Here is a 21,898-nt window from a genome sequence, read left to right as displayed (position 1 = left end):
CCCCCCCCCCACCCCCCCACCCCCAGGGGCCTGAGTGGATCAGTTGGTTGAGCATCGGATTCTTGATTTCGGCTCAGGTCATGGTCTTGCCATGTGTGGGATTAAGCCTCTCATGGGACTCTGTGCTGGCAACTCAGACCCTGCTTGGGATTCTCTCTCTCTCTCTCTCTCTCCTTGTGCCCCTCCCCCATTGCACTCTCTCTTTTTCAAAATAAATAAACATTAAAAAAATCTTTCCCCAGACCCTTCCCTGCACCCCAGACAATTGAACACATGCAGGGGCCCCTGAGTGAGTGCAAAGGCACACCAGTGTCTACATCCTACCAACCTTCAAAGCCCAGCTCAAATATGACCTTTTCTAGGAATCCTCCCTTGATCTGTCCCCCCCGAGACCAGAAATTATGAAAATGAACTCATCTGAAACCTCAGAGCCTTTTCTCTCAGCCACACTGCATTAGAATACAAACTTAGAAGTGCTCTTCTGTTGAACTCCTCGCACGAAGTGCCGACCACATTGAGACCCCAGTCTTCTCCTTAGATGTTTCCCGCAGTGCCTGGGGCAGTTTGTGATTCACACTTAATAAATCTTTATTCACTGAATGAATGGGGAGATGCCCTACCACCAAGCAACCCTCCATTGCTGGTATCAGCCCCGGTGCTTTACTTTGTTTCCAAAACTATTATCTTTAAAATGCAAAGCAGGTCATCAGATCACTGGTTAAAATTCGTCAAAGTTCTGAGGTGTCATGCTGAAGACACAGACGGTGCAGATTGGTCTAAACATTCGCTCCTCATTCTTTGGTCATCATGACACTTACCTGAGAGAAACTGTGATTATTATTATTATTATTATTTTTTTACAAATAGTATATTGTCAAGTTGGTTTCCATAAAACACCCAGTGAAACTGTGATTATTAATCATAAAACTAATCAAGGCTCTCACACAAATGCAAGTGGCCGATGGTCCACCTGAGAACTCAACAACGACAGCACCAGATGTCGCAGGTGGGGCTGGAATCCATCTCTTCCCCCTCAGGGACGCCCCCTCTCCCTCCTGCCATTTGGAGGTTGCTCTTCAAAGCAACCAGACCCTGGCTGTTCAAACTTCAAAACAACCAGCTTACAAAAGTCAAAGTTCGAAGCATTTTGCCATGAATAACGCACTTCTATTTATAAGATAACAGAATCTTCGTGTGAACCTTAATTTTAAAATGAGTTCAACCTAAGGAACAGGTAAATCCATTACTATTCCATGCATCCCTCAAAACTCTGATATTGACAATTATTACAGTCTTATCAGCGGCGACTTGTAAATTTAAAAAAATAGCACTTCAAGAAAAGAAACAGATGGGAAAGACAGAGGGGAAGGGGGGAAGAGTCCTAATTATCTGGGATAGATCGTTTTGTGGTGGTTGGTTCGCTGCCTTTTTAGCACTGACATTTCCAAGTCTTTTGAGAAAAGGAAATTTTAAGAATGTGCTGAAATCATTCCCCAGATAACTTGTGTTGTATTTGTCTCGTTTTTTAATTATTGTGATGGCAGTAAACTTGAAGTGAACTGAAATGAAGATCCCTGGATATTTTTGTTTGTTTGTTTAAATGTAAAGTTAGCTGTCCATTTGGGAAATCTGAAAGTCCAGATTCATTTTCTGTATGGACTGTGAACTATAGCTGGATAAAGGTATTCTGAGATGAGGGAAAGGCCATTTTATTCCTTTTCTTATCCTATTCCTTTTATTCAAAATTTTATTACAGAAGTTTTACATGTCTATAAAAGTAGAGAGACTAGTTTAATGAACTGGAGGTACCATTGCCAGCTTCAAAAATTATCAATTTATAGCCAGGCTTATTTTATCTATAACCCATATATATCTCTCCTCAAATCACAATTTATTTTAAAGCAATATTTCATATCGTATCGACTCATCTATCTCAACACATACATGTAAAAGATAAGAACATTTAAAAATACCTCAACAATAGTATCACATCTAAAAAGAAGTGATAGTAATAATTCATTATCACCTAGTTATGTAGTCAGTATTCCAGTATTCATATTTTCTTAATTATCTTACACATTCTAAAATTATTTGTTTGAATAAGTATTCAGATTAGGCATGCCTGGGTGGCTTAGTCAGTTAAGCGTCCGACTTTGGCTCAGGTCATGATCTTGTGGTTTGTGGGTTCGAGCCCCGCGTTGGGTTCTGTGCTGACAGCTGGTTCAGAGCCTGGAGCTTGTTTTGGATTCTGTATCTCCCTCTCTCTCTGACCCTCCCCTGCTCACGCTCTCTCTCTCTCTCTCTCTCTCTCTTTCTCTCTCTCTCAGAAATAAATGAAACATTAAAAAAATGAAATAAATAAAACATTAAAAAAAAGATCAGGTCCTTACAATGTGATGGGTTATTAGTCTCTAAAGTCTTTTAAAATCTATTGGTTCCCCCTTATTTCTCTATTTTATATCTTTGAAATTTTTTATTGAAGAAACTGGGTCATATGTCCTATGGAGTCCCCTACGCTCTGCACTTTGATGATTGCGTGCCCATGGAATTCACATGTTCCTCTGGCCCCTGTACCTCCCATAAGTGTTGGATCTAGAGTTTCCATCAGATTCAAGTTCAGTATTTTTGGCAAGACCCCTTCATGGATAGGTAGCGTGTTCTTCCATCATTTGGGTTGTTTGTCTTTTTGTGTCACTTGCAGCCATCGAGGACCACTGCCAAGGTCCATTAAGTCATTAGGGTTTGCAAAAGGCCAGCCCCTTCTAGAGCCTAGGTCCCCAGGGAGGAACATCAGTAGCTGAGATTCTCCCCCCACTGGCTTTATTACTTGTTATCTCCCTCCATTATCTGTAACACATCTATGAAGAGCAATTTCCTCTTGCCAACTCTAGTTTCCTTCCCCTTCTAGTTTTTACAGTTCACATAAAAAGCAATAATAATAAAAAAATAGGACAAATGCTTTATCCTTTATCTACCAGTTTTCAAAATAATGAGCGATTTTCTTGTATTCTCCAAATCCAGTGCTCCAGTGGTTTTTCTAGCACCATTTTGAACTCATGGATTCAAACACATTTGATGGGTCTCAATCCATTTAGTTGTTAACTTTATTTGATGTTAAAATATTTGCCCAGTGGGAGCTTTTGCAGGTTGGCTCCTGAGTCTTTTTGACATGCCCCTTCTAGTCTTTGATAGCTTCCTTACTTTTAGTTATGACAAGTTGCCCCAGGCTCGCCTTGTTTATTTCCTTCCAAACCGGGAATCAACCACCTTGCCAAGAAGCTTTGGCAAGTAGAGTTTTTTAGCAAAACCAAAATCTGGGTCTAGGTGTGTTCATTGCTGCTGGTTTGGTCATTGGTTCTAGGTCTTTTGGTTTTGGGGGTTTTGTTTCTTTGGTTGTTTGGTTGGTTGGTTGGTTGGCTGGCTCTAGATCTTTCAAGTGGACAGAGCTTGAAAAAAAACTATCTATCTGATTGCATATGCCTAATTCACAATCAAAATCAAAAGATTTCACTTAAATTTTTCAATCTTACAATTGTATCTGTACTCTTGTCAAAATCCCATTTCTCAATGACCCCAAACGATTATTCATTTGCTTTAGGCCATACCACGTCTGCAAAGTCTCAGAACAAGAATATAAGCACTAGCACCAACAATGTGGTTACTGAAAACAATTTGACATTTCTTTTTGCCCTTAGAGTGTATACTCACCAGGGACCCACAGTCAGATTACCATATTTAAAAATCGCTTGGGGGAGTCCCTCTCTTTTTAGCTGCCAGCACGATACACAGTTAGTTTTATTTTGTTTCATTTTGTTCTCACCTTTTAAGAGACTGATTTTTAAAATTTTGTTTTAAAATTCAGTTTCACAATGATGTAAAACATTTGCTTGATTCCAAAGTCAAATCTATAAAACATATTTAACGAGGCTAGCTTTCATCTCTGTCCCCTCCACACTAGATCTCCCCTCTCCCCAAAGTAATCATTTTTAAATGGTCACCTTGTTTTTTAATACAAGGAAATTAAAAATAGTGTGGGTGTGTGCGTATGTGCACGTGTGTGGAAAACTTCTATAATCAAAACCTGTTTCTACCATGTTTTAATGTCTGGTTGGGCTTATCCTTCTCATTGCTCTTCTTTTTCAGGATTGTTTTGGCAATAGTTACTTATCTGTTTTTCCTAAGACACTTATCTGGCTTCCAATTGAAAAAGAACCAAATATATAAATATATATAATGTATATATTCATGTTTTTTTATAAATGCTGGCATACTATTCTTTTCTCTACTTTTCTTTGTTCACTTAACATTGGAAACCACTCCTGAGTTATACATAAGGAGACTATAAGATGCTCATTCCTTTTTATGGGGTGCAGTACTCAAGTATGTAGATGTCCCACACTTTATTCAATCGGTTCTCTTATGATGGATATTTGCTCTTATAAATAGAGCTTCGGGGGTGCTTGGGTGGGTCAGCTGGTTAAGTTTCCAACTCTTGGTTTTGGCTCAGGTCATGATCTCATGGCTCTGTCAGTTCAAGTCTGCATCAGGCTCTGCACTGGCACTGTGGAGCCTGCTTGGGATTCTCTCTCTCTCTCTCTCTCTCTTTCTTTCTCTCTCCTCTCTTCCCCCACTTGTGCTGTCTCTGTCTCTCTCAAAATAAATAAACTTAAGAAAAACAAAAAACAAAAATAAATAAAATAAATAGCACTTCACTGAGTAACCTCATGCTTATGTCTTCTCATCTTTTTGGATGGAAGGAAGGAAGGAAGGAAAGAAGGGTATTTTGGAGATTCCTAGAAGTGGAATTGCTGGGACATACGGTAAAGGCATGCATCATTTTGCTGAATGATGTCAAAGCCTCTTCCACAGGAATGGTACCATTTTACATTCCTACCAGCACCATATGAGCGTGACTTTGTCCTACAGCTTTGCCAATAGAGCATGTTGTGAGCCTTTTGGACTTTGGCATCTAATAGATGAGAAATGGTATCTGGATGTAGTCTTTAGTTTATGTTGATCTTATTTTAAATAAAGTTGAACATTTTTTCATACCATTAGGAGAGATTTGTAATTCTTTTTCTGTTATTTGTCTGCTTATATATCTAGCCTATTTCTATAAAACTGTCAGAGTTTTTCTCCTCCAATTTTTGAAGCTTTTTTATACGTTAGGACTGCTAACCATTTGTCCTTGATATAAGTTACAAATGCTTTCCCTACTTTGTCATTTGTGTTTTTATCTTACTCACGGAGTCTTTTATTTTTGTTCTTTGATTTTTTCAACACAATGTTGTTTTGTATTTTTCTGTTAATTTCCATTCAACCAAATGTATCAATTTTTTCCTTATTATATCTAGATTTGCGTAACAGTTCAAAAATTTCACTCGTTACAAAGTTAGGTAATAATTTGCCAATATTTTTTTAACAGTTTTATAGCTTCAGTTTTTACACTTCAATCTTTTACTTTCTTGGAATTTACCTCGGCATATGGTGTGAGGAATAGATCCAATTTTGGTTTTTTGTTTTTTTCCCCAATGGCCATCTATTCACCTCAACACCACTTGCAAAAAAGTCTGTTCTTCCACCAATGTGAAATGTTGTCTTGTTCATATACTGTTTCTATATGCAAATGGATCACTTTCTGGATTGTTTACTCTGCTCCAAATGGATCATTTTCTGAATCTTCTACTCTGCTCCTTTAGTCTGCCTATTCATGTATCAGTGCCAACCTGTTTCCATTACACACTTTTTCTGAGGCTTATCTCTCTTATTGCTCTTCTTTTTCAGGGTAACTATTATTTATCTGTTTTTCCTAATTAACTTGTCTAGTTTCCAATTGGAATTTTTGACTGCCAGCCAGCTTTCTAAAGTAACCAACAGGTGTTTGACTTGATTGGCAAAGTGAGTTGGCTGCTTTGACACAGAGTCCGAAAAAGAGTAGGTAATTAATAAATGTTAGTAGAAGTGAAATACCTCTGCTGGAGGTTAGCATACAACCTCAATACCCCTAGATGGGGGGAAGTTAGAGGGAGTCTCTAATTATTTCAATCCGAATATTTCTAGTATAACTAAGAAGATGGAATTAATAACTTTTGAGAATGGAAGGAAGGAGGGAAAGAATGAAGGAAGGGGGGGGAAGGAAGGGAGAGGAGGGAAGGAAGGAAGGAAGGAAGGAAGGAAGGAAGGAAGGAAGGAAGGAAGGAAGGAGAGGGAAGGAAAGAAGAATGAACGATGTTCCCATTGGTGTGCATCTAACAAAGGGAATTGAGTAGACTTTCAGATGGTGTGAAAGAGAGCCTTTCTAGTGGGTGCCCTTTGGAATGTTTTGAATTTGTACCACATGTAAAACCACGTGTTTACATAATTATTCACCAAATTTCATATCACCTATTAATCAAAGCCACTGCATTTCCATTCATTCAAGCAGAGGATTTCTTTCTCATGCACTGTGTGGAGATACAAGACGATTGTGATGTTTGGTACCTGCGTGAGAGAAAATCTAGGGTATCCTGTGGGTGATGTGGCTTGGGCCTCAATGTTTGGCTTTTTCACTGTTTTCTATTTTTGAAGAACATAGCGTCCTAGGGGAAACAAGGGAAAGAATGACTCCTTTCTTTAATAAATGATTCAAATGTTGGAAATAGGGAAAAGAAAATATGGCACAAAGGAGCACACTTTCCAAGCTGTTGCTTCTACTAAAAAAGGCCATGTCAACCAACCCAACTCTGATTTAGTATAACCTGCCCTGATTCTATCCGCCTGAACTGGCATGCAGGTGACCAATGTCAAAGGAAGCCATGGAAATCTGGGTTCACATAAAAAGCCATTGGAAATGAAAAGGCTCAGAAGTTTACTTTGTCCAGATGTGTGTCTTACTGATAGATGGACTTCCGAGTTTTACCCTTAGCAAACCTCCTGATGAAACAAAATGATTCAAGATTGGCAGACATGTCAAAGTTCTACCAATGGTCTAGGGATGTTTAGAACTCATTTCCTTAATGAACACTCAGACCCACCAAAATGCTTTTAGTGGAGGCCTGGGTTTGAATCCTGACTCAAATAACTAGCTGCATAAATGGGTGCCCAAGACCCCATCTGGATAATAACATTAAAAGGTGTAAATAGGGGCGCCTGGGTGGCTTAGTCGGTTGAGCGTCCAACTTTCACTTAGGTCATGATCTCGCGGTTCGTGGGTTCGGGCCCCGTGTCGGGCTCTGTGCTGACTGCCAGCTCAGAGTCTGGAGCCTGTTTCAGTCTGTGACTCCCTCTCTCTCTGACCCTCCCCTGCTCACGCTGTCTCTATCTCCTAGAAATAAAAAACATAAAAAATAAATAAATAAAAGGTGTAAATAGGGGGCTCCTGGGTGGCTCAGTTGACTAAGCACCTGACTCTTGATTTCAGTTCAGGTCGTGATCTCATGGTCCATGAGTTCAAACCTCACATTGGGCTCTGCACTGACAGTGAGAGCCTGATTAGGATTTTCTGTCTCCCTTTCTCTCTGCCCTTCCCCTGCTTGTGCTCGTTCATTCTCTTTCTCTCTCTAAAAATAAATAAGTAAACATTTAAAAGAATAAAAAAATAAAAGGAGTAAAGAGTATGAGGCATGTAAATACTTTGGATGGGACCCAATGTTAACTGCAATTAGTGTAACAAGTTTCAGAACTCTGCCTGAAAGGCCCTTTAACACAAGAGAAAATGGGCCCCTATTTCTATGTTAAGCATCATTTGGTCTTGCTTCAAGCTCTGAAGAAACTAGTAGAATCCCCTCTTCGTTTATCCCCCATGGTTGCAATTGCTAATATTTTCAACTGAGAAGGCGTGTGTTTACCTGAGCGTGAGAGCAAAGAGCCCAGTTGGAAATGGCAGGCATCACACCCCTGCATCCCTTTATTCCAGGGAACCCAAAGTTGTTTTGTTTTTCTTTAATTTTTTTAATGTTTATTTTTTATTTCTTTATTTTTTATTTTATTTTTTTTACAAATAGTTTATAGTCAAGTTGGTTTCCATATAACACCCAGAGCTCATCCCCACAAGTGCCCTCCTCCATGCCCATCTCCCGCCCCCCTACACCCATCAGTCCTCAGTTTGTTCTCAGCATTCAAGAGTCTCTCATGGTTTGCCTCTCTCCCCCTTTCCCCCACTATTTCCCCTCTTCTTCTCCCCCACGGTCCTCCATTAAGTTCCTCCTAATCCTCCTACAGAGTGAAAGCAGGGGAGGGGAAGAAAGAGAGGGAGACACAGAATCTGAAGCAGGCTCCAGGCTCTGAGCTGTCAGCACTGAGCCCAACGTGGAGCCTGAACCCACAGACCGTGAGATCATGACCTGAGCTGAAGTCGGACACTTAACCAAGTGAACCACCTAGGTGTCCCCCAAAGTCTTTCTTCCTCACTGAAGGCTTGGTGCCTGGATACCTGCTCAGGGAGCCACACTGGAAGGCTGGCCAATGCTCACATGCAGAGATTTGGCAGGAGGAGCCCCCTTCGGGGGGACGGGCAGTGCACAACACCCTCACAGTCCGAGGCCTGGCATCCCCTACTCTGCGGTGTGCTGAATATTTGCCACCACTTCTTCTAAAACCACTTCTCAATTACTCATAATTGAGTTGCAGAGAGATTATTATTCTTTGCTGAAACCTGACTTCTCATCGTGAAAGCAGATTTTCCTCATTGGCGGCGGTTGGGGGGGTTGGTTGGAATTGCATTAAAATCTGTTGGAAAATTTGGGTTGGAACAAGGCACAAAAATGTTCCTTGCAGTTGCAGACGCCTCCGTTGTCATTCTTGAACAAAATCAGGGCTCACTTTGTAAAAACAAACATGGGCCAGGCATGTTCGCTCTTTTCTTTGGAATGTATCCGTTATGCTAAATTAGATTTTGTGAAAACCCTCACCAACGGCCCCAAGGTTGTGCGTGGCCATTGCTGACTCTGCAGCAGAGGAATTAAGGGCTAAATTTGTTCTGCTGAGTGCCCGGGTCTCTGCTTATTCAAAGGGCATTGGGATTCATTTTGGAAAATCCTAGAGATTACACACAAGCATTGCTCTAGAGGTAAGTTAAAGAATTGAGGACACACCCAGGCACATGTCTTAACAGACTGGAAAAAAAAATCTGATGTCTTACAGTGTGCCCCAGTGACCTGAAATAGGTAAAATGCCTCCTAAGGCAGCACTTTTCTGTAAAAGCTGTTTTAACCCACGTGCCTCTCTATGTCCTCCAAACCGCATAAGAAGTACCACCCGGGGGTGCCTGGGTGGTTCAGTCAGTTGAGCATTGGACTCTTGACTTTGGCACAGATCATGATCCCTGGGTCGTAGGATCGAGCCCCATGTTGGGCTCCGCATCTGACTCTCTACTGACCATTCCCTGCTTGTGCTCTCACTCTCTCTCTCTCTCCCTAAAAACAAAACAAACAAAACAAAACAAAACAAAAACAAAAAACAGTTCGGCCTTATGCTCCATGATGGACTTCATTAACACTGTGAACCCAGTAATGGAAGCTCCCAGAAACACTGGAGGGGTTTGTTTCTTTCACCTGATTGTTGTTGACTCTTACTTTCTCGTTCCATCATGATTCCAAAGGAGAGGAGGCACTTGGGTCCTTAATACAGGGAAAGCCTGAGTGTCACACCTTTCCCGGAATCTACTCAGAAGGGGGAGGCTTAGGCTCATGAGCAGCTGGGGACATTTCTCATCCCCACTCCCTCCTGGACACACAGCTTACTGGGAGTTCTAGCTCTTTCCATAGCAGCCTGAGCCCGAGCCTGACTCTAGATCTTGGAACCTTTTCCTCTGAGAGGCAAGGAGGGCAGACTTACCCAAAGTGTGCATGATCTATCCATGGAATGGATGGATGGGTGCTTCTAAGGCTGCCCTATGAAGGCTACACCTCTGTCTCCCTTTACCTGCCTGTCCCCAGTTCCTTCTATCCCTCTTATTTCCAAAATCCATGGCCGTAACCTGGATTCTTTAACCTATATACCTAGAAAACCGGAAGTCCACAGCTCGAACATTCCTGAATTATGCCTGATGATCCTTTCACTTGTTATTGTCTCTGTTTTGGTTTCTATTCCTCCTATGGCTTAGGTGGGTCATGTCTACACACCAATATGTGAAAGGCAGATGAAGTTTTCATCACCATAGTGATAGCCATTCCATGCTGAAGGGGACGGACTGTCAGGCGAATACGTTGCCACATAGGTGAATTTAAAAAATAACCCTGCACATTACTATATTCTATCACAAAACGCAGTACAGGGTCATAACCAAAAGGTCTGCTATAACTCTTGCTCTGTTGGTTTGATCATATACACGTGTGAGAACAATGAGCAAGTGTGCAAGAACATACACCCAAATAAGCAGATCTCACCTACACACACAGAACAGACAGGATGGGCCTGAGGAGAAGGAGAGGTAGGTCCTTGGACTGGTCAGGTTATGAAGAGTACAAAACGTGGCTAGAGGCAAGCTCTGGTTCAAATTTCATGAGCAAGCTGTGGGCAGGGAGGTGGGCAGAAATAATTCTCTATGGCAACACAAGATAAAACATATTTCTAGAGCAGAATCTTAAAATTTTTAGAACACTGAGGGTCCTTTAAAGAAATCTGGTACATACGAATGAGAATAATTTTGAAAACCAAACTCTGAGACAAGTGACAAGGGAAGTGTGGAAAGGTCAAGCCACTGACAAGTCTGCCGGTGGCTGTGCACCTGTACGGGCCAGGGAGGAGCCTGGGGGAATTTATCTCACTCTTTACTCTTCAAGGCATGGTCTTATTTCTTCTTCATTCTCAGCACCCTCCTAACGACCCCTGATAACAGCAATAGTTAGTGTTTCTATGATTTTCCGCAAATTCTACCCTTAGCCTTATTTGAACCACACACTGACCTGTGAGATAACGATTATTGTCTTCCCTTTTACAGATAAGGAAACTGAGACTCAGGTTGTTTGCAGGTTTTCAGGATCATTACTGGTGGTAAGTGACAGCACAGAACCTCCACCACCCCCTGGACCCCCTCCCCATCCCGCAGTGACTCTTGATCAATGACAAGCTCTCCCTCTCAGCCCTTGCTACCTTGCCTGGCCCAAAGCTCCATCTGAAAAGATGCCAAACAGCATGGAAAACCTCCATGCGGTAAAACCAAATATCTACACACACGGTCCACAGTGACATGCAGCGTCAAGGTGCTAGGAAATACTCCTGGAAACATGTTGGTTGTTCACTCTCTGTTCAACTGTTTACAGACAAGCGCATAATTAGGCCACCTGTGTATAAAATGAGTCCCTGCTACCAGCCGACAAACGAAGCACTTGACCCTGCTTTGTCCGAATTTGTATTTTTCGGACAATTTGGGTTTCATGTTTTGAAATGTATTCATTCATGAGTCACCGGGGGAAGGCTGAACAGCGAATGATCGCACTCATCAGGGATGTGGTCACCCGGAGCCTCATCTTCACTGGAGATTTATAAATCTGGTTTGTAGCTTGAGAGCTTGGAACACCATCTCATTTCATGTCTTTATGTGAACAGGTCTGCCTTAAGCCAAGGACTATTTTGCTCGATTTAAAAGGGGAAAAATAATCTGGAGGAGGGCAAAAAACAAGGGCAGCACATATGATTTGAATTACAGTCAGATAATCACCATTCATGACCAGTCCAAGCTGGAAGCAAAGCTTGAATTTCTCCTCAGAGACGTTTCCCGGCTTAACTTTTAACAAGGGCTACAATTGAGTATGGCCTTTAAGTGAAAAATAAAGAAGTTCAACTTATTTAAGGCCTTTATTGACTTTTCCAGCCTCCTATGAAATTAGCCCTTTTGGAAGAAGATCATTTATAAGTTCCATTGGAAGTGGTAAAAATAGCCCTCTGACTCCCCCCCACCCGTCAGCAAATGTTCTAAAGAAAGATTTTTTTTTTCAAACAAATTTTCCAAGCAGCATCCCGGAGCACTGTGCCTCGGCCCCTCTCTCTGTCTGAAGTGCTTAAATCAAAATCTAAACATTTACTCTCTCTAAAGGCTTTCTTTCCCATTGCCCTCCAAGATGACCAGAGGGTCACCTTACCCCATGAGCATTTAGGAATCATTTTGGTCACAGAAAGATACAAAGTAAGGAAGGTATACTGTGGCTCAAAATCTCAATGATGTATATGCTTCCTCTGCTACAGTTTCTTTTCAGATGACCGTTCACCTTCCTGAGACAAAAAGGAATGAAATCTAAAGGTCCATCTCTGATAAATAGCAGCAAGCAAAGTGTGATGCATCTAAAACAATGTTTGTATGTCTATGGGGTACATGGTTTACAGTCATTTTCCTCAATCCTGCTTGAACAGAATCACTTGGGAACCTTAAACAAAAATCCTGATGCCCAGGATGCTTCCTGACCAGTCACATCAGAATCTCTAGGGATCCACTATTTTAAATTTATTTTAAATGTTTTTATTTATTTTTGGGGGAGAGAGAGAGAGAGAGAGAGATGGAGTGCAAGCAGGAGAAAGGAAGGAGGGACAGAGAGAGGGAGACACAGAATCCGAAGCAGCTCCAGGCTCTGAGCTGTCAGCACAGAGTCTGATGCGGGGCTTGAACCCATGAGCCATGAGACCATGACGTGAGCTGAAGTTGGACACTTAACCGACTGAGCCACCCGGGTGCCCCAGTTTTCCACTATTTTAGAGCACAGATTCTGGGCTCTGGAATCAGAAAAGCCTGCTTCACATCTCATTTTTTCTGCTGACTGGTTTTTGGACAAGGTACTTAACCTCTCTGAGTTTAGATTTCCAAATATATATATAGATACAAACACATCCACACACACATTAACATGCACATGCATATACACATAGTTTTATAGCTAAAGATATCTGCTTTGTAAATGGTGAAAATGGAATAAAATATTTGCACACGACATAGTCCCCGGCTCACCAGTGATCCATAAATGTGTAATAGCTTAACGTTTTAAGCTCTTCAGCAATGTTTTTCTTCAGAATTTCCTTCTCTACCGTCAATTTGCCTTTCCCTTCAAAATCTCAGATAAGGTAAGGAAGAAAGGTCAGTAATGGTGTGGACAGAGATAAAGGAAGAGAACTCATGAGTAACTAGACAATACCCCCACGGACAGAAGAGAAGAGGGTTTCCTGGAGGCCAAAAGAGTCCAATAAGGAGGCAGAAATCTGAAGGGCTCAGAATAAAGACCCCGACTTTCCCCTGTGGTCTCCCCCAATCCTCTCTTGGGTAGGAATCAATCCCCAGTTAAGTTTGTGGGATCCAGGAGCAGGGGACACCGATTATCTGTTTCCCCGTAATGTTCCCAGAAGGAAAGAAATAACAGCATGAAATTTCTAGGCAGATGGGGATTTAGCCTCACAAGTATTCTATTTCCTAAGTGCTTTTGAAGCCACAAAATGATTCCTGGGCAGTATGAAAACCATGAAGAGAGCCACAGGACATGGGGAGAGAGAGCTCTACTGACTGGTCATCAAGAGAGAGCAGCAGTTAGGAAGGACTCAGCAGATGCCAATGTGGAAAGATGGCGGCCATAACTGGACAGGCCCACCCATACCCCTTTGATACTCTAATCAGCGTCCTGTCACTTCCTAGGGTTAAAAGATGAACGCGGAATAAGAAAAATAAAGAAGTTATATCTCTCACACCAGATTCTGTGACCGAGCTTCCTACCTGCTGTCAACATTAGTTACCGTGGTATTTATTTTCTTAACCAATTTTTAGGGTTGAGTGCCCACATCATGTAATAGGCCCCAGAGGAGGAGACTTTCATAATCTTCCTATAAGAGCCTTGGAAAGTAAGACCGGCAAGATCAACCTTTGCCAACACATGAGGGCCCGTGGAGAAACTGAAGTGAGTTAATTTAGCAGTATCAGACGCTTTTATGGTGTCTGGTAGAACAAGACACCATGCTAGACTTGACTTATACCAAGCTAACACAACAGAATAAAAAACAGACATCTGGTCAAGCAGGTAGTTTGGATTGCAAAATGCCAACTAGGTCTTCTGATTCTTTCCCCTCAGTTGATGTATTTTGACCCGAGAAAGTATTTCTAATCCATAGCCCAAGGCTCTCTGACTGGCTCTGCTTAGGACATATCTCACCGTAATGTATAAAATAAAGTTACACACTAAAATTAACAACTTTTGAAATACTGCTATAACAATTATGCGATTGTATGTTATCCCAGATTAACACGTGGCCCATAATCCTTCGATATTACAAAACTCAGCTGGGCTGTGAGATCTAACAACATTCATTTAATAGATAGAGTTATTTGGTAATGTAACATATCAGTTCATTGTTCAAAACATTTATTGGGATTTAACACCACGATGTAGATAAACAAGTGTTCCCCAGCTGCTAAATCTCACTTCATATATTTTAAACAATTCACTGTGCTGGCAATTTCTGAGATGTGAAAAGACGTCATATCCAATGCACATTTTAAAATGTTTCTTCTGAAGCTACATCTGCTTCACATCGCTTGTTCAAAGTGTTCCATTTTCCTCCAGGGTTACTTAATGATCATATTAGAATGGGCAAAAGTCAAGGACTGCATCCATTTTCTGAAATGCAGGGGACTTGGTCTTGCACCCTTACCTAAGAAAAAAGAGAGAGACAGAGAGAGAGATCTGAAACACCAGCAAATGTGTCAACCAGGCAATGAAACTGTGACGATTAACAAAGTCAGATTTACAAAGTGCAATAAGGTTCTCGCATAAAAGAGTGAGGATGTTATTACCCTCACGTGACTGGGTCACCCACTGAACTTTGTGCAATTTTTCAAGCTGTTCCGAACTGACTAATCGTGGCATGTAGTGTATAATATGTTGAAATGTGTTGAAACTTTGGGTAACATTCCCAGTTTGATATTTAAAACACTTGGTCAGCTAGAAAATATTACAGAGCCATTTCGCTGCTCCGTACGCATCGTGCCTTCGCAATTTTCATCTCATTTCATCCCACAGGGTTGGAAATGCTGTCTCCCTCCCAATGTTTCAAGCAGGCCCATGTCTCGCCAGCAAATTTTACAAACAAGAAAATTTAAGCAAACCATCATGTTTCCTATGGGAACAAAGGGAATGGTGGTGTATTCGACATCCTAGTTGATCTCCCAGAATTCGCTCTGTGTTTTGGTTAGCAGCACCCACTCTTGATGCCCCAGGAGGCTGGCGACATGATTACTATCATGGGGGGTGGGGGGTGGGGTGGAGGAGGATGGAAAAAAAATTCAGCTTGTATCTATGGCTCTTTCTGAGAAAAAGGAATGGATTATGTAAGCAGATGCTTGAGATACTTAGTGTTCTTTTGCAATTATACAGCACGTGTGCCCTGAGAAGCCTAGGGCTTCTAGGAGCAAGAGAATGAAGGTGCTGTCAGCATTTCAGGAGGGAAAGGGGCCACTGGCAAGGAGCCATCTAATTTGACCAATGTAAATAATGTGCTGGCGTAGCTTATGCTCTAAAAATAGCTCAGAGTAACTGCAGACTGTGGTCAACCTCCCAAATACACGGAATGCAAGCGGAATTTCTAGAGCCTGAATTTGAAATATGGCAGCTTAAAGAAAGGTTTGAGAAGCCTCAAACAGCTGGTGGGTTTTCACTTGAGGGACTGGCATGGAAAAGTTGCTCCAAAGGAGTGGATAACCTTAGCTAAGAGGCAAAGTGTTGTTCATTGAGAATACTAAGAGGTAGTAACTGAGGAGAAATTCCTTGCCTTGAGAATCAATAAGCAGTGACTGAGAGAAAGAACTATTTTTTTTTTAAATATAAGTTCTTCAGAAGCAGTTAATAAACCCCAGAGGGGAAATTGGTATTTATATATTTTTACTTAAAATGTCATTACCCGGGCTAACGACCACCTCATCTGCCGAATTTGACACCCTGTGATTTCTGGCGGGTCCCTGCAAATCCAGTTTGTATCATCAGAGAGCTGTGCTGTACTCCCCCATAAGGATCGTTTTAGTGGCGTGGATGCTGAAGGCACTTTCGTAAAAAGAACTGGCTGCATCTGGGAATAAATGAGGGCTTGCCAAAGGTTACAATTTTGAGGAGGTCAAAGCTCTTTGGCATATATGGTTCCATACAGTCATGTCTTGCTAATTTAGCAGTGAATAAAGCCATCAGGTGACGGTGATCTTCTTTTAAGGGGACTTTCTCCTCTTTGTTGGCTCAAAGCTTGGCCCTTCTCTTGGTACCTAGAGCCCACTTTCCTGCCGACCCAATTACTAGGGTCCGTGTGCTTCACCCTCCCCCGGTCTGATCTTGGCCACGCTTCCCCAGCCCCATGAACTGGCTAAAAGGGCTGGGTATTACAGAGTAACAATGGGCAGGAGTATGTTTAATGTATATTTTCAAAATGAGCGTGTGTCCTTGAAAAGAGAAACAAGGTAATACAAAATCTGGGGGAAGACAGAATCAATACTATAGATAATTGTTCTACTAAACATGTTTAAGTAGAACCCCTTTTAAATTTTTTTTTAATGTTTTTTATTTATTTCTAGGAGAGAGAGAGAGAGAGAGACAGTGTGAGCAGGGGAGGGTCAGAGAGAGAGGGAGTCACAGACTCTGAAACAGGCTCCAGGCTCTGAGCTGGCAGTCAGCACAGAGCCCGACGCGGGGCTCGAACCCACGAACCGCGAGATCATGACCTAAGTGAAAGTCGGACGCTTAACCTACTAAGCCACCCAGGTGCCCCAGTAGAACCCCTTTTAAAGTTAGGTCTTAGGGGCGCCTGGGTGGCTCATTTGGTCCAGCATCCAACTCATGCTTTCGGCTCAGGTCATGATCTCATGGTTTGTGGGATCAAGCCTTGTGTTGAGCTCTATGCCGACAGCATGCCTGCTTGAGTTCTCTCTCCCTCTGTCTGTCCCTCCCCTGTTTGTGAGCTTTCTCTCTCTCTCAAAATAAATAAATAAACATTTAAAAAACAAAGCTAAGTCTTAAATGGAACTCCAATATTGAATACCTACCAAAGTAGAATTGCTCTAGTTGACTCTGGATAGAGCAGTGGCCCCATACATTCTTCAAATCCCCAAACACTTTCTTTTACTGAAGATTTGTTTCCCTGGTGAACAGAAAAGCTTCTGAACTTGATTTACGGTTGACCCAATGGTGTCTAATTAGCCTTGGTAATAATTAATGCTCACAAATGCCCTACCTCATAAAGTGCTGTAGCATTTAAATGCGTGCATGATGCTTTTAACTTTCCCCTCAGAGAAACAGCATTAGAAAGACTCACCATGTTTTTTCCCCTTATATACCAAAAGTTTCACACTCAATCATCTCCAGGCAGGGGGAAAAAAGAGTCAACTAGAACCTAAGATGGAAACATCCCCCCTGGAATTCCAGCTTCTGACTTTATGTATGAATTGGACCATTCACCAAATATGAAATTCTCACAGCAGAGACAAGCTTTTCATCTGCTCCTAGCCGAAGTTGCAAGTCCTCAGTGCCAAACATTTTGCTGGTGTCAATTAAGGCCGACTTCTCAAATTTCCACAGGGAAATCTCAATAATTTCACAATATCTTCAGAAATAACATTTAGGGCTTTTTGTTTGTTTGTTTGTTTGTTTGTTTTGCTAGGGAAACAATCAAATACATCCCTGACAAAATTGTTGCCAGCAGAAAACACACCTGTGACAATCAAGAGATGATCAGGGAGGTACAGAGCACCACAGACTTGAAGCCCTCGTTAGTGACCTGAATGAGCCAGAATCTTTCACGATTAACTAAGGGGTGACTACAAATGCTTCCTTTGGGGGAGCTAAGAGCCAGTACTTCCTGGGACATGCTTTGGCCTCTATTTTTGGAAGGCTCTCTATAGAATGATCCCCTCGCTCTATACCACAGTAAGCCCCAGGTCCAGTTCAACACAACTATGGAAATGTCAAGTGCCCATGGAGATGTGGCCAGGAATCAGGACGGACCGCGCTTTGTGGCAGCACAGTTTTGCCTTAGATCCATCAGCTAGAGGGGGCTGTGCCTGGCAGATGCCCTTCCTGTTATAGCCAAGTGTGGAGACATTGGTTGGCGTATCTCAGTGGGGTTTCACTTTGGGCTGCTTTCAAAACGGCAGAAAGGAGAAAACCGAACTGTAGCAAATCTGACCACGAAATTCCATGCAGATCAGAGCAACCAGAATTTGTTTTTCTCTTCAGCAACAAGTTTCTATTACAGATTAGAGGGAGTCAACACTTTTTTGTAGTTTCATGCTAGGCATTCTTCAGTGGGTGACCAAGTTAGCTCTGCCGCACCCCCCAGGTAAGCTGTGAGGTGGATGGATTCATTAAGTCCATTCACATCTTTCCATCGGCTCCACTGGGACAAGTTAAATGTCAACAGACCTGGAATCTAGGCAGCCCAGGTGAGGAGCGAGATCAGTCCATAAATCCATCAGCCACGGACAGGAGACCTAGAAATGACTCCAATATACAGGAAGCCCACCAGGCCTGCTACTACACATGTGCGCATTCCCAAGGAAGACAGTAGCCATCTCCTTGGCTAAAGAATTTGAAAAAAAGGAAAGGGACAGACACTTGCTTGGATGGGACACAGATCTGAGAAGCATTTACCACATGGCACTGGACTTATGTACATATCCATCTTCTCAATAGACAATACAGCCCTGGGGCGCCTGGGTGGCTCAGTCAGTTAAGCATCCAACTTCAGCTCAGGTCATGATCTCACAGCTCGTGAGTTCAAGCTCTGCATCGGGCTCTGTGCTGATAGCTCAGAGCCTGGAACCTGCTTCAGATTCTGTGTGTGTGTCTCTCTCTGCCCCTTCCCTACTCCTGCTCTGTGTCTCTCTCTCTCAAAAATAAATAAACATTAAAACATTTTTTATGTTTTATGCGGCTCAACTGACTGAGCCACACAGGTGTCCCTGCAATAGGCATTTTTCAGGACAGCTTCCTCCATTTTCCCTGAGACCATCGACCCAGTGGGTGACAGTGGGTCCTTCATAACACAGTCCTTCTAACCAGAGCCCAGACATTCGAAAACGTGAAATCATTTGCTTCCAAGAATCTCTGATGGACCACGCCTGAAAAGCTCTTCCAGACCCCAGTGGCATCTGGGCCACATTCCTTGACCAAGGACTAATCCAGAAAGTAGGACTTGGACAGATAGGTCTGGGCAGTGCTCCTGCTCTGGGCAACTCATCGGCAATGGATTCCCACTTGGCTTCCTCCAGGCTGCACAAAAGACCATTTTGTCTCTGTCAATTATTTGCCTCCCTCACAGCTCTGTTTTTCCTCAACGTGTTTTTTGGCTCCCACTCACCAGAGCCCTCAAATTCATCTCATCTCCGCGGGCTGTCCATAATGGGCTGGGTTACTTGTTTGGGGGTGGGGTTGGGGTTTTTTGGCATATTGAGGAAGACAAGGTTTTGTCGCTATGCTCCCCCCAACTGTCCACGGCTGACACCGTCCACAGAGAGGACCGCATGGCACACCGCCCCTGCCCCAAGCTGATAAAGGAAAGGCTCGGCGTGGCTGCCTGGTCCGGGCAAGGGCTGTGGTCCCCTGAAGGAGACCTGGACAGCAGGCACCGGCTGGGAGCAGCCTGGGGGGTGAGCCCTGGCAGCTGGGGAGGCCAGAGGAATGAGTGATGGTGGTCAGCAGAATACAAGGCCAGCCATGGAGGAGATGAGGTCCCGCCTAGCATTCCCCAGCATCCCACGTTAGAGGAGGGGACTCCAGGATTTTGCTGGAAGATCCAGAATCCAGAAGCTTTTAAGGGATGTTCATGGAAATAATTACAGGCTTGAGCTATGCCCTGTTCTCTGTGTGTGTGTGTGTGTGTGTGTGTGTGTGTGTGTGTGTGTTTTCTCTCCCAATCCAGGTCCTTGAAAGGGAAAGGGAAGGAGCACAGGAGAGAATCTGTGCCGGAGGGGACCTGGAGTGGCCGATCTGGTCACCCCAGGCAGCCCCGTGTTCCCCACCGCTCCGGTCTTAAAAGTCTTAGGGCTTTTAATACAAGTGGCAATAAAATAAACTTTTATTCAAAATGCATTGGATCGACTTCAAGCATTGTCTTCCAGACTCCCTACCACATCCCTTGGATCAATACATCATAGTAATCCAGCTGGATTCGTTTAAATATATCAACAGTGGCTTCCTGAAGCCTGGTCCCTGGGTCAAAAGTGATTTTCAAGACATTTGGGGCAGGTTGTCATTGGAATACCATTTTACAGGCCCACATTACTAGCTACTAGAGTCTATGGAAAAGTGTTCCCCTTTAAGTAAACTTTCTTTCTTCCTTTAAAGCCTCGGGGAAAAATAACAATTCAAAAGATTTTTCCCCCTAAATTCTTTTTACACTGACGGTTGGTTTTTATTGCCAAAAACCATTTGCTGTGTATGAAGCACATCGAAAGGGCCCGGGTGCCTTATCTAGATGCTATCAGGTAGGCTGGTTGTTGCAGGATAAAAAAAAGAGCATTTTCCATTTAACTTCAAGAGTTTGCCCGGCCTATGTTACTGGAGATAAGGCCTGGGGACAATGGAACTCCCCACAGTTGGGGAAGGAGAGATAAAGGCAGTGTCTGAGCAGCCGGCACAGATTCTCCCACAAAATCCTAAAACCCAGTCATTTGACACATGAAGTTCAAAATTCCTTTTACTTACTCCGTATCTGCTATTTGGTTTGAATTTTTCACCATTCAATGCGTCCCACCTGATTTCCTCCTGAGGCCCCTCGTGTGGAATCCCTCCCCTTTTCTCTGCTTATTGAAGCTCCTTTCAGCCTTCCAGGCTCTCTCCAGGCTCTAAAAATTAAGAGGTCCACTTGGAAGCTCAGGGCTGACTTTGACCCGCATGTGCCTCTGGGCGAGTCGATTTTACCCTCGGAGGCTCATCTGTATAATAGGCTTGTCAATTCTCACTCCTCAGGGGATTGTGAGGCAAATACTGGATGGGGTAAGGCTCTGAAGACTAGCATGACACGAATGTGCTCACACTTCCTTGAACCCAGAGCATGAACATCGGGACCATTTCTGTAGCAATTAGCTCAAGCCACTACCTCTGCTCTTTCATCCCTTCTGCAGGGAAGACATTTGGTATTTAGTTTCTCTCTCTCTATTTTTTAAAGTTTGGTGATTTTCTTTTCTTTTTTTAAGATTATTTTTGAGAGAGAGAGCAGAGGAGGGGCAGAGAGAGAGGGGGACAGAGGATCTGAAGCATGCTCTGTGCTGACAGCAGACAGCCCAACGCGGGGTTCGAACTCACGAACCCCAAGATCTTGACCTGAGCCCAAGTCAGATGCTTCACCAACTGAGCTACCCAGACGCCCCTAGTTTCTCTCTGTTGTGGGGGTTCATTGCTAAGGACACGTTATCAGCGCAGGAAAATATTCATGAACAAAACTGACAAAATGGACTATAAAATTAGAAAATGTAACATTGCAGAATCATTTTTCTATAAAGCTAAGTTGTGACTGAATTAGAACGGCTCAGCTCCGAGCCTTCGTCACTGCTAAGCGGTGGAGCAGGGCCAGTTAACAAATGAAGAAAAGAAAAGAAAGTCTTCCAGAACGATGACATGAGAGCCAATGTGGAAGCAGGCGATATAAATAGCCAGAGATGAAGAGGGGCTCAGGAGGAAATAGAAATGGCCTCTTACATTTTTGCCAGAACGACCTTCTTTGTGATCTAGTGCTGGGAAGGCCATAGATAAAGAAAAAGGGGTTGTTACTCCGAGACAATTTTGTCAGAAAAAAATTATGCCTCGCATGCCCCAACATTCTCTTAATTCTTTGTTCATACTAAGAAATCAGCACATTGCTGCCCGATAACCTAGATTTTGATCACTCTAAGGTACAGTAAACCTGCTTTCCTGGCTTTTAGTGGCCTCTTCTCTCACTATATATTATAGCAATTCTGGTCTTGGGTTTAAAT

The sequence above is a fragment of the Crocuta crocuta genome, unplaced genomic scaffold (genome assembly GCF_008692635.1).
Source record: "Crocuta crocuta isolate KB4526 unplaced genomic scaffold, BGI_CrCroc_1.0 scaffold138, whole genome shotgun sequence".
Classification (NCBI taxonomy): Eukaryota; Metazoa; Chordata; class Mammalia; order Carnivora; family Hyaenidae; genus Crocuta; species Crocuta crocuta.
This window is presented reverse-complemented; position numbering follows the sequence as displayed.